The 12,679-nt window shown below is 51.7% G+C and overlaps 7 non-coding genes across 7 annotated transcripts; all 7 read left to right on the top strand.

Moving 5' to 3' along the window:
• Positions 1 to 1,141: 1,141 nt before the first annotated feature.
• On the top strand, positions 1,142 to 1,260 carry LOC148151522 (5S ribosomal RNA). The gene has a single exon (XR_015755595.1). It is a non-coding gene; the product is annotated as a 5S ribosomal RNA (ribosomal RNA).
• A 1,546-nt stretch (positions 1,261 to 2,806) lies between these two features.
• Positions 2,807 to 2,925, top strand: LOC148151521 (5S ribosomal RNA). The gene has a single exon (XR_015756743.1). It is a non-coding gene; the product is annotated as a 5S ribosomal RNA (ribosomal RNA).
• Positions 2,926 to 4,471: 1,546 nt separating this feature from the next.
• LOC148151520 (5S ribosomal RNA) lies at positions 4,472 to 4,590 on the top strand. Its single transcript, XR_015755594.1, has one exon. It is a non-coding gene; the product is annotated as a 5S ribosomal RNA (ribosomal RNA).
• Positions 4,591 to 6,136: 1,546 nt separating this feature from the next.
• LOC148151519 (5S ribosomal RNA) lies at positions 6,137 to 6,255 on the top strand. The gene has a single exon (XR_015756562.1). It is a non-coding gene; the product is annotated as a 5S ribosomal RNA (ribosomal RNA).
• Positions 6,256 to 7,801: 1,546 nt separating this feature from the next.
• On the top strand, positions 7,802 to 7,920 carry LOC148151518 (5S ribosomal RNA). The gene has a single exon (XR_015756561.1). It is a non-coding gene; the product is annotated as a 5S ribosomal RNA (ribosomal RNA).
• Positions 7,921 to 9,466: 1,546 nt separating this feature from the next.
• LOC148151517 (5S ribosomal RNA) lies at positions 9,467 to 9,585 on the top strand. The gene has a single exon (XR_015756742.1). It is a non-coding gene; the product is annotated as a 5S ribosomal RNA (ribosomal RNA).
• A 1,546-nt stretch (positions 9,586 to 11,131) lies between these two features.
• On the top strand, positions 11,132 to 11,250 carry LOC148151516 (5S ribosomal RNA). Its single transcript, XR_015755593.1, has one exon. It is a non-coding gene; the product is annotated as a 5S ribosomal RNA (ribosomal RNA).
• Positions 11,251 to 12,679: the final 1,429 nt, after the last annotated feature.

The following is a 12,679-nucleotide window of genomic DNA, read 5'->3' as shown; positions in this document are numbered from 1 at the left end:
GCCTCCACTGCCCTCTGGGGCAGAGCATTCCACACAGCCACCACTCTCTGGGTGAAGAAGTTTCTCCTCATCTCTGTCCTAAATGGTCTACCCCGTATTTTTAAGCTGTGTCCTCTGTTTCGGCACTCACCCCGCAGCGGAAACATGTTGCCTGCCGCCAGAGTGTCCAATCCTTTGATCATCTTATATGTCTCAACCAGATCCCCTCTCAGTCTTCTAAACTCAAGGGTACACAAGCCCAGTCGCTCCAGTCTTTCAGTGTAAGGTAATCCCGCCATTCCAGGAATTGACCTCGTGAACCTACGCTGCATTCCCTCAATAGCCAGAATGTCTCTCCTCAAATTTGGAGACCAGAACTGCACACAGTACTCCAGGTGTGGTCTCACCAGGGCCCTGTACAGCTGCAGAAGGACCTCTTTGCTTCTATACTCAATCCCTCTTGTTATGAAGGCCAGAATGCTATTAGCCTTCTTCACTACCTGCTGTACCTGCATGCTTACCTTCATTGAGTGGTGTACAAGAACCCCCAGATCTCTCTTTACTGCCCCTTTACCTAAATTGATTCCACTTAGGTGGTAATCTGCCTTCCTGTTCTTGCCACCAAAGTGGATAAGGATCCATTTATCCACGTGAAAGTGCATCTGCCATGCATCTGAGCACTCACCTAACTTGTCCAGGTCACCCTGTAATCTCCTAACATCCTCATCACATTTCACCCTGCCACCCAGCTGATGAAATTTGCGAATGTTATTGCTAATACCATCTTGTATATCCTGAAGATAGATTGTAAAAAGCTGCGGTCCCAGTACTGATCCGTGCGGTACCCCACTGGTCAGTGCCTGGCATTCCGAAATGGAGGGGTGGAGGAGTGTGGAAGGATGAGAGAATGCAGGCTGCGGCCCTATGAAGCAGGGGGAGGGCTTGCAGTTGGCCTGTGTGGGGATGTGGGAGACTACAGGAGCCTGGTGGGCAAGGGCTGGCTGAAAGGCAGCTGGAGGGACGGAGGGAGGGAAGCACGCACGGAGGAGGAAGAGCAAAGAGAAAAGAGAAAAAAAAGCCAAAGGGGATAAAGAGAAAGAGCAAGAAAGAAAATGTGGCTGGCCAGCACGCCTTGAAGTAGGGAGAAAAGGCAGGGGCCAGCGCCTACGGCCATACTAGTCTGAAAACGCCCGATCTCGTCTGATCTCGAAAACTAAGCAGACTCAGGCCTGGTTAGTACTTGGATGGGAGACCGCCTGGGAATACCAGGTGCTGTAGGCTTTTTCCGCCAGCAGTGGCTGCTCAAGTCACCCCTCTGCACTTGTCTTGTGCCAGGCAATGGAGCGGCAGGTTATTTTTGCTGCTGCTGCTGTGCCTGGCATCAGTCTCCTGCAGGCACGAGACACGGAGGGGAGGAGAGCGGAGCGCTGCCAAAATCAGCAAGAAAGGCGGAAAGAAAGGGATTGGGGCTGCACGCTGTCTGCGGGTGGCAGTCAGGAAAGGCGGACAATAGACAATAGGTGCAGGAGTTGGCCATTCTGCCCTTCCAGCCTGCACCACCATTCAATATGATCATGGCTGATCATCCTTAATCAGTATCCTGTTCCTGCCTTATCTCCATAACCCTTGATTCCACTATCCTTGAGAGCTCTATCCAACTCTTTCTTAAATGAATCCAGAGACTGGGCCTCCACTGCCCTCTGGGGCAGAGCATTCCACACAGCCACCACTCTCTGGGTGAAGAAGTTTCTCCTCATCTCTGTCCTAAATGGTCTACCCCGTATTTTTAAGCTGTGTCCTCTGTTTCGGCACTCACCCCGCAGCGGAAACAAGTTGCCTGCCGCCAGAGTGTCCAATCCTTTGATCATCTTATATGTCTCAACCAGATCCCCTCTCAGTCTTCTAAACTCAAGGGTACACAAGCCCAGTCGCTCCAGTCTTTCAGTGTAAGGTAATCCCGCCATTCCAGGAATTGACCTCGTGAACCTACGCTGCATTCCCTCAATAGCCAGAATGTCTCTCCTCAAATTTGGAGACCAGAACTGCACACGGTACTCCAGGTGTGGTCTCACCAGGGCCCTGTACAGCTGCAGAAGGACCTCTTTGCTTCTATACTCAATCCCTCTTGTTATGAAGGCCAGCATGCTATTAGCCTTCTTCACTACCTGCTGTACCTGCATGCTTACCTTCATTGAGTGGTGTACAAGAACCCCCAGATCTCTCTGTACTGCCCCTTTACCTAAATTGATTCCACTTAGGTGGTAATCTGCCTTCCTGTTCTTGCCACCAAAGTGGATAAGGATCCATTTATCCACGTGAAAGTGCATCTGCCATGCATCTGAGCACTCACCTAACTTGTCCAGGTCACCCTGTAATCTCCTAAGATCCTCATCACATTTCACCCTGCCACCCAGCTGATGAAATTTGCGAATGTTATTGCTAATACCATCTTGTATATCCTGAAGATAGATTGTAAAAAGCTGCGGTCCCAGTACTGATCCGTGCGGTACCCCACTGGTCAGTGCCCGGCATTCCGAAATGGAGGGGTGGAGGAGTGTGGAAGGATGAGAGAATGCAGGCTGCGGCCCTATGAAGCAGGGGGAGGGCTTGCAGTTGGCCTGTGTGGGGATGTGGGAGACTACAGGAGCCTGGTGGGCAAGGGCTGGCTGAAAGGCAGCTGGAGGGACGGAGGGAGGGAAGCACGCACGGAGGAGGAAGAGCAAAGAGAAAAGAGAAAAAAAAGCCAAAGGGGATAAAGAGAAAGAGCAAGAAAGAAAATGTGGCTGGCCAGCACGCCTTGAAGTAGGGAGAAAAGGCAGGGGCCAGCGCCTACGGCCATACTAGTCTGAAAATGCCCGATCTCGTCTGATCTCGGAAGCTAAGCAGACTCAGGCCTGGTTAGTACTTGGATGGGAGACCGCCTGGGAATACCAGGTGCAGTAGGCTTTTTCCGCCAGCAGTGGCTGCTCAAGTCACCCCTCTGCACTTGTCTTGTGCCAGGCAATGGAGCGGCAGGTTATTTTTGCTGCTGCTGCTGTGCCTGGCATCAGTCTCCTGCAGGCACGAGACACGGAGGGGAGGAGAGCGGAGCGCTGCCAAAATCAGCAAGAAAGGCGGAAAGAAAGGGATTGGGGCTGCACGCTGTCTGCGGGTGGCAGTCAGGAAAGGCGGACAATAGACAATAGGTGCAGGAGTTGGCCATTCTGCCCTTCCAGCCTGCACCACCATTCAATATGATCATGGCTGATCATCCTTAATCAGTATCCTGTTCCTGCCTTATCTCCATAACCCTTGATTCCACTATCCTTGAGAGCTCTATCCAACTCTTTCTTAAATGAATCCAGAGACTGGGCCTCCACTGCCCTCTGGGGCAGAGCATTCCACACAGCCACCACTCTCTGGGTGAAGAAGTTTCTCCTCATCTCTGTCCTAAATGGTCTACCCCGTATTTTTAAGCTGAGTCCTCTGTTTCGGCACTCACCCCGCAGCGGAAACATGTTGCCTGCCGCCAGAGTGTCCAATCCTTTGATCATCTTATATGTCTCAACCAGATCCCCTCTCAGTCTTCTAAACTCAAGGGTACACAAGCCCAGTCGCTCCAGTCTTTCAGTGTAAGGTAATCCCGCCATTCCAGGAATTGACCTCGTGAACCTACGCTGCATTCCCTCAATAGCCAGAATGTCTCTCCTCAAATTTGGAGACCAGAACTGCACACAGTACTCCAGGTGTGGTCTCACCAGGGCCCTGTACAGCTGCAGAAGGACCTCTTTGCTTCTATACTCAATCCCTCTTGTTATGAAGGCCAGCATGCTATTAGCCTTCTTCACTACCTGCTGTACCTGCATGCTTACCTTCATTGAGTGGTGTACAAGAACCCCCAGATCTCTCTTTACTGCCCCTTTACCTAAATTGATTCCACTTAGGTGGTAATCTGCCTTCCTGTTCTTGCCACCAAAGTGGATAAGGATCCATTTATCCACGTGAAAGTGCATCTGCCATGCATCTGAGCACTCACCTAACTTGTCCAGGTCACCCTGTAATCTCCTAAGATCCTCATCACATTTCACCCTGCCACCCAGCTGATGAAATTTGCGAATGTTATTGCTAATACCATCTTGTATATCCTGAAGATAGATTGTAAAAAGCTGCGGTCCCAGTACTGATCCGTGCGGTACCCCACTGGTCAGTGCCTGGCATTCCGAAATGGAGGGGTGGAGGAGTGTGGAAGGATGAGAGAATGCAGGCTGCGGCCCTATGAAGCAGGGGGAGGGCTTGCAGTTGGCCTGTGTGGGGATGTGGGAGACTACAGGAGCCTGGTGGGCAAGGGCTGGCTGAAAGGCAGCTGGAGGGACGGAGGGAGGGAAGCACGCACGGAGGAGGAAGAGCAAAGAGAAAAGAGAAAAAAAAGCCAAAGGGGATAAAGAGAAAGAGCAAGAAAGAAAATGTGGCTGGCCAGCACGCCTTGAAGTAGGGAGAAAAGGCAGGGGCCAGCGCCTACGGCCATACTAGTCTGAAAACGCCCGATCTCGTCTGATCTCGAAAACTAAGCAGACTCAGGCCTGGTTAGTACTTGGATGGGAGACCGCCTGGGAATACCAGGTGCTGTAGGCTTTTTCCGCCAGCAGTGGCTGCTCAAGTCACCCCTCTGCACTTGTCTTGTGCCAGGCAATGGAGCGGCAGGTTATTTTTGCTGCTGCTGCTGTGCCTGGCATCAGTCTCCTGCAGGCACGAGACACGGAGGGGAGGAGAGCGGAGCGCTGCCAAAATCAGCAAGAAAGGCGGAAAGAAAGGGATTGGGGCTGCACGCTGTCTGCGGGTGGCAGTCAGGAAAGGCGGACAATAGACAATAGGTGCAGGAGTTGGCCATTCTGCCCTTCCAGCCTGCACCACCATTCAATATGATCATGGCTGATCATCCTTAATCAGTATCCTGTTCCTGCCTTATCTCCATAACCCTTGATTCCACTATCCTTGAGAGCTCTATCCAACTCTTTCTTAAATGAATCCAGAGACTGGGCCTCCACTGCCCTCTGGGGCAGAGCATTCCACACAGCCACCACTCTCTGGGTGAAGAAGTTTCTCCTCATCTCTGTCCTAAATGGTCTACCCCGTATTTTTAAGCTGTGTCCTCTGTTTCGGCACTCACCCCGCAGCGGAAACAAGTTGCCTGCCGCCAGAGTGTCCAATCCTTTGATCATCTTATATGTCTCAACCAGATCCCCTCTCAGTCTTCTAAACTCAAGGGTACACAAGCCCAGTCGCTCCAGTCTTTCAGTGTAAGGTAATCCCGCCATTCCAGGAATTGACCTCGTGAACCTACGCTGCATTCCCTCAATAGCCAGAATGTCTCTCCTCAAATTTGGAGACCAGAACTGCACACAGTACTCCAGGTGTGGTCTCACCAGGGCCCTGTACAGCTGCAGAAGGACCTCTTTGCTTCTATACTCAATCCCTCTTGTTATGAAGGCCAGCATGCTATTAGCCTTCTTCACTACCTGCTGTACCTGCATGCTTACCTTCATTGAGTGGTGTACAAGAACCCCCAGATCTCTCTGTACTGCCCCTTTACCTAAATTGATTCCACTTAGGTGGTAATCTGCCTTCCTGTTCTTGCCACCAAAGTGGATAAGGATCCATTTATCCACGTGAAAGTGCATCTGCCATGCATCTGAGCACTCACCTAACTTGTCCAGGTCACCCTGTAATCTCCTAAGATCCTCATCACATTTCACCCTGCCACCCAGCTGATGAAATTTGCGAATGTTATTGCTAATACCATCTTGTATATCCTGAAGATAGATTGTAAAAAGCTGCGGTCCCAGTACTGATCCGTGTGGTACCCCACTGGTCAGTGCCCGGCATTCCGAAATGGAGGGGTGGAGGAGTGTGGAAGGATGAGAGAATGCAGGCTGCGGCCCTATGAAGCAGGGGGAGGGCTTGCAGTTGGCCTGTGTGGGGATGTGGGAGACTACAGGAGCCTGGTGGGCAAGGGCTGGCTGAAAGGCAGCTGGAGGGACGGAGGGAGGGAAGCACGCACGGAGGAGGAAGAGCAAAGAGAAAAGAGAAAAAAAAGCCAAAGGGGATAAAGAGAAAGAGCAAGAAAGAAAATGTGGCTGGCCAGCACGCCTTGAAGTAGGGAGAAAAGGCAGGGGCCAGCGCCTACGGCCATACTAGTCTGAAAACGCCCGATCTCGTCTGATCTCGGAAGCTAAGCAGACTCAGGCCTGGTTAGTACTTGGATGGGAGACCGCCTGGGAATACCAGGTGCAGTAGGCTTTTTCCGCCAGCAGTGGCTGCTCAAGTCACCCCTCTGCACTTGTCTTGTGCCAGGCAATGGAGCGGCAGGTTATTTTTGCTGCTGCTGCTGTGCCTGGCATCAGTCTCCTGCAGGCACGAGACACGGAGGGGAGGAGAGCGGAGCGCTGCCAAAATCAGCAAGAAAGGCGGAAAGAAAGGGATTGGGGCTGCACGCTGTCTGCGGGTGGCAGTCAGGAAAGGCGGACAATAGACAATAGGTGCAGGAGTTGGCCATTCTGCCCTTCCAGCCTGCACCACCATTCAATATGATCATGGCTGATCATCCTTAATCAGTATCCTGTTCCTGCCTTATCTCCATAACCCTTGATTCCACTATCCTTGAGAGCTCTATCCAACTCTTTCTTAAATGAATCCAGAGACTGGGCCTCCACTGCCCTCTGGGGCAGAGCATTCCACACAGCCACCACTCTCTGGGTGAAGAAGTTTCTCCTCATCTCTGTCCTAAATGGTCTACCCCGTATTTTTAAGCTGTGTCCTCTGTTTCGGCACTCACCCCGCAGCGGAAACATGTTGCCTGCCGCCAGAGTGTCCAATCCTTTGATCATCTTATATGTCTCAACCAGATCCCCTCTCAGTCTTCTAAACTCAAGGGTACACAAGCCCAGTCGCTCCAGTCTTTCAGTGTAAGGTAATCCCGCCATTCCAGGAATTGACCTCGTGAACCTACGCTGCATTCCCTCAATAGCCAGAATGTCTCTCCTCAAATTTGGAGACCAGAACTGCACACAGTACTCCAGGTGTGGTCTCACCAGGGCCCTGTACAGCTGCAGAAGGACCTCTTTGCTTCTATACTCAATCCCTCTTGTTATGAAGGCCAGAATGCTATTAGCCTTCTTCACTACCTGCTGTACCTGCATGCTTACCTTCATTGAGTGGTGTACAAGAACCCCCAGATCTCTCTTTACTGCCCCTTTACCTAAATTGATTCCACTTAGGTGGTAATCTGCCTTCCTGTTCTTGCCACCAAAGTGGATAAGGATCCATTTATCCACGTGAAAGTGCATCTGCCATGCATCTGAGCACTCACCTAACTTGTCCAGGTCACCCTGTAATCTCCTAACATCCTCATCACATTTCACCCTGCCACCCAGCTGATGAAATTTGCGAATGTTATTGCTAATACCATCTTGTATATCCTGAAGATAGATTGTAAAAAGCTGCGGTCCCAGTACTGATCCGTGCGGTACCCCACTGGTCAGTGCCCGGCATTCCGAAATGGAGGGGTGGAGGAGTGTGGAAGGATGAGAGAATGCAGGCTGCGGCCCTATGAAGCAGGGGGAGGGCTTGCAGTTGGCCTGTGTGGGGATGTGGGAGACTACAGGAGCCTGGTGGGCAAGGGCTGGCTGAAAGGCAGCTGGAGGGACGGAGGGAGGGAAGCACGCACGGAGGAGGAAGAGCAAAGAGAAAAGAGAAAAAAAAGCCAAAGGGGATAAAGAGAAAGAGCAAGAAAGAAAATGTGGCTGGCCAGCACGCCTTGAAGTAGGGAGAAAAGGCAGGGGCCAGCGCCTACGGCCATACTAGTCTGAAAACGCCCGATCTCGTCTGATCTCGGAAGCTAAGCAGACTCAGGCCTGGTTAGTACTTGGATGGGAGACCGCCTGGGAATACCAGGTGCAGTAGGCTTTTTCCGCCAGCAGTGGCTGCTCAAGTCACCCCTCTGCACTTGTCTTGTGCCAGGCAATGGAGCGGCAGGTTATTTTTGCTGCTGCTGCTGTGCCTGGCATCAGTCTCCTGCAGGCACGAGACACGGAGGGGAGGAGAGCGGAGCGCTGCCAAAATCAGCAAGAAAGGCGGAAAGAAAGGGATTGGGGCTGCACGCTGTCTGCGGGTGGCAGTCAGGAAAGGCGGACAATAGACAATAGGTGCAGGAGTTGGCCATTCTGCCCTTCCAGCCTGCACCACCATTCAATATGATCATGGCTGATCATCCTTAATCAGTATCCTGTTCCTGCCTTATCTCCATAACCCTTGATTCCACTATCCTTGAGAGCTCTATCCAACTCTTTCTTAAATGAATCCAGAGACTGGGCCTCCACTGCCCTCTGGGGCAGAGCATTCCACACAGCCACCACTCTCTGGGTGAAGAAGTTTCTCCTCATCTCTGTCCTAAATGGTCTACCCCGTATTTTTAAGCTGTGTCCTCTGTTTCGGCACTCACCCCGCAGCGGAAACAAGTTGCCTGCCGCCAGAGTGTCCAATCCTTTGATCATCTTATATGTCTCAACCAGATCCCCTCTCAGTCTTCTAAACTCAAGGGTACACAAGCCCAGTCGCTCCAGTCTTTCAGTGTAAGGTAATCCCGCCATTCCAGGAATTGACCTCGTGAACCTACGCTGCATTCCCTCAATAGCCAGAATGTCTCTCCTCAAATTTGGAGACCAGAACTGCACACGGTACTCCAGGTGTGGTCTCACCAGGGCCCTGTACAGCTGCAGAAGGACCTCTTTGCTTCTATACTCAATCCCTCTTGTTATGAAGGCCAGCATGCTATTAGCCTTCTTCACTACCTGCTGTACCTGCATGCTTACCTTCATTGAGTGGTGTACAAGAACCCCCAGATCTCTCTGTACTGCCCCTTTACCTAAATTGATTCCACTTAGGTGGTAATCTGCCTTCCTGTTCTTGCCACCAAAGTGGATAAGGATCCATTTATCCACGTGAAAGTGCATCTGCCATGCATCTGAGCACTCACCTAACTTGTCCAGGTCACCCTGTAATCTCCTAAGATCCTCATCACATTTCACCCTGCCACCCAGCTGATGAAATTTGCGAATGTTATTGCTAATACCATCTTGTATATCCTGAAGATAGATTGTAAAAAGCTGCGGTCCCAGTACTGATCCGTGCGGTACCCCACTGGTCAGTGCCCGGCATTCCGAAATGGAGGGGTGGAGGAGTGTGGAAGGATGAGAGAATGCAGGCTGCGGCCCTATGAAGCAGGGGGAGGGCTTGCAGTTGGCCTGTGTGGGGATGTGGGAGACTACAGGAGCCTGGTGGGCAAGGGCTGGCTGAAAGGCAGCTGGAGGGACGGAGGGAGGGAAGCACGCACGGAGGAGGAAGAGCAAAGAGAAAAGAGAAAAAAAAGCCAAAGGGGATAAAGAGAAAGAGCAAGAAAGAAAATGTGGCTGGCCAGCACGCCTTGAAGTAGGGAGAAAAGGCAGGGGCCAGCGCCTACGGCCATACTAGTCTGAAAATGCCCGATCTCGTCTGATCTCGGAAGCTAAGCAGACTCAGGCCTGGTTAGTACTTGGATGGGAGACCGCCTGGGAATACCAGGTGCAGTAGGCTTTTTCCGCCAGCAGTGGCTGCTCAAGTCACCCCTCTGCACTTGTCTTGTGCCAGGCAATGGAGCGGCAGGTTATTTTTGCTGCTGCTGCTGTGCCTGGCATCAGTCTCCTGCAGGCACGAGACACGGAGGGGAGGAGAGCGGAGCGCTGCCAAAATCAGCAAGAAAGGCGGAAAGAAAGGGATTGGGGCTGCACGCTGTCTGCGGGTGGCAGTCAGGAAAGGCGGACAATAGACAATAGGTGCAGGAGTTGGCCATTCTGCCCTTCCAGCCTGCACCACCATTCAATATGATCATGGCTGATCATCCTTAATCAGTATCCTGTTCCTGCCTTATCTCCATAACCCTTGATTCCACTATCCTTGAGAGCTCTATCCAACTCTTTCTTAAATGAATCCAGAGACTGGGCCTCCACTGCCCTCTGGGGCAGAGCATTCCACACAGCCACCACTCTCTGGGTGAAGAAGTTTCTCCTCATCTCTGTCCTAAATGGTCTACCCCGTATTTTTAAGCTGAGTCCTCTGTTTCGGCACTCACCCCGCAGCGGAAACATGTTGCCTGCCGCCAGAGTGTCCAATCCTTTGATCATCTTATATGTCTCAACCAGATCCCCTCTCAGTCTTCTAAACTCAAGGGTACACAAGCCCAGTCGCTCCAGTCTTTCAGTGTAAGGTAATCCCGCCATTCCAGGAATTGACCTCGTGAACCTACGCTGCATTCCCTCAATAGCCAGAATGTCTCTCCTCAAATTTGGAGACCAGAACTGCACACAGTACTCCAGGTGTGGTCTCACCAGGGCCCTGTACAGCTGCAGAAGGACCTCTTTGCTTCTATACTCAATCCCTCTTGTTATGAAGGCCAGCATGCTATTAGCCTTCTTCACTACCTGCTGTACCTGCATGCTTACCTTCATTGAGTGGTGTACAAGAACCCCCAGATCTCTCTTTACTGCCCCTTTACCTAAATTGATTCCACTTAGGTGGTAATCTGCCTTCCTGTTCTTGCCACCAAAGTGGATAAGGATCCATTTATCCACGTGAAAGTGCATCTGCCATGCATCTGAGCACTCACCTAACTTGTCCAGGTCACCCTGTAATCTCCTAACATCCTCATCACATTTCACCCTGCCACCCAGCTGATGAAATTTGCGAATGTTATTGCTAATACCATCTTGTATATCCTGAAGATAGATTGTAAAAAGCTGCGGTCCCAGTACTGATCCGTGCGGTACCCCACTGGTCAGTGCCTGGCATTCCGAAATGGAGGGGTGGAGGAGTGTGGAAGGATGAGAGAATGCAGGCTGCGGCCCTATGAAGCAGGGGGAGGGCTTGCAGTTGGCCTGTGTGGGGATGTGGGAGACTACAGGAGCCTGGTGGGCAAGGGCTGGCTGAAAGGCAGCTGGAGGGACGGAGGGAGGGAAGCACGCACGGAGGAGGAAGAGCAAAGAGAAAAGAGAAAAAAAAGCCAAAGGGGATAAAGAGAAAGAGCAAGAAAGAAAATGTGGCTGGCCAGCACGCCTTGAAGTAGGGAGAAAAGGCAGGGGCCAGCGCCTACGGCCATACTAGTCTGAAAACGCCCGATCTCGTCTGATCTCGAAAACTAAGCAGACTCAGGCCTGGTTAGTACTTGGATGGGAGACCGCCTGGGAATACCAGGTGCTGTAGGCTTTTTCCGCCAGCAGTGGCTGCTCAAGTCACCCCTCTGCACTTGTCTTGTGCCAGGCAATGGAGCGGCAGGTTATTTTTGCTGCTGCTGCTGTGCCTGGCATCAGTCTCCTGCAGGCACGAGACACGGAGGGGAGGAGAGCGGAGCGCTGCCAAAATCAGCAAGAAAGGCGGAAAGAAAGGGATTGGGGCTGCACGCTGTCTGCGGGTGGCAGTCAGGAAAGGCGGACAATAGACAATAGGTGCAGGAGTTGGCCATTCTGCCCTTCCAGCCTGCACCACCATTCAATATGATCATGGCTGATCATCCTTAATCAGTATCCTGTTCCTGCCTTATCTCCATAACCCTTGATTCCACTATCCTTGAGAGCTCTATCCAACTCTTTCTTAAATGAATCCAGAGACTGGGCCTCCACTGCCCTCTGGGGCAGAGCATTCCACACAGCCACCACTCTCTGGGTGAAGAAGTTTCTCCTCATCTCTGTCCTAAATGGTCTACCCCGTATTTTTAAGCTGTGTCCTCTGTTTCGGCACTCACCCCGCAGCGGAAACAAGTTGCCTGCCGCCAGAGTGTCCAATCCTTTGATCATCTTATATGTCTCAACCAGATCCCCTCTCAGTCTTCTAAACTCAAGGGTACACAAGCCCAGTCGCTCCAGTCTTTCAGTGTAAGGTAATCCCGCCATTCCAGGAATTGACCTCGTGAACCTACGCTGCATTCCCTCAATAGCCAGAATGTCTCTCCTCAAATTTGGAGACCAGAACTGCACACAGTACTCCAGGTGTGGTCTCACCAGGGCCCTGTACAGCTGCAGAAGGACCTCTTTGCTTCTATACTCAATCCCTCTTGTTATGAAGGCCAGCATGCTATTAGCCTTCTTCACTACCTGCTGTACCTGCATGCTTACCTTCATTGAGTGGTGTACAAGAACCCCCAGATCTCTCTGTACTGCCCCTTTACCTAAATTGATTCCACTTAGGTGGTAATCTGCCTTCCTGTTCTTGCCACCAAAGTGGATAAGGATCCATTTATCCACGTGAAAGTGCATCTGCCATGCATCTGAGCACTCACCTAACTTGTCCAGGTCACCCTGTAATCTCCTAAGATCCTCATCACATTTCACCCTGCCACCCAGCTGATGAAATTTGCGAATGTTATTGCTAATACCATCTTGTATATCCTGAAGATAGATTGTAAAAAGCTGCGGTCCCAGTACTGATCCGTGTGGTACCCCACTGGTCAGTGCCCGGCATTCCGAAATGGAGGGGTGGAGGAGTGTGGAAGGATGAGAGAATGCAGGCTGCGGCCCTATGAAGCAGGGGGAGGGCTTGCAGTTGGCCTGTGTGGGGATGTGGGAGACTACAGGAGCCTGGTGGGCAAGGGCTGGCTGAAAGGCAGCTGGAGGGACGGAGGGAGGGAAGCACGCACGGA

The sequence above is a fragment of the Chiloscyllium plagiosum genome, unplaced genomic scaffold, assembly GCF_037043375.1.
Source record: "Chiloscyllium plagiosum isolate Xiang-an unplaced genomic scaffold, Cpla_swu_hap1 HiC_scaffold_3, whole genome shotgun sequence".
NCBI lineage: Eukaryota > Metazoa > Chordata > Chondrichthyes > Orectolobiformes > Hemiscylliidae > Chiloscyllium > Chiloscyllium plagiosum.
This window is presented reverse-complemented; position numbering and strand designations above follow the sequence as displayed.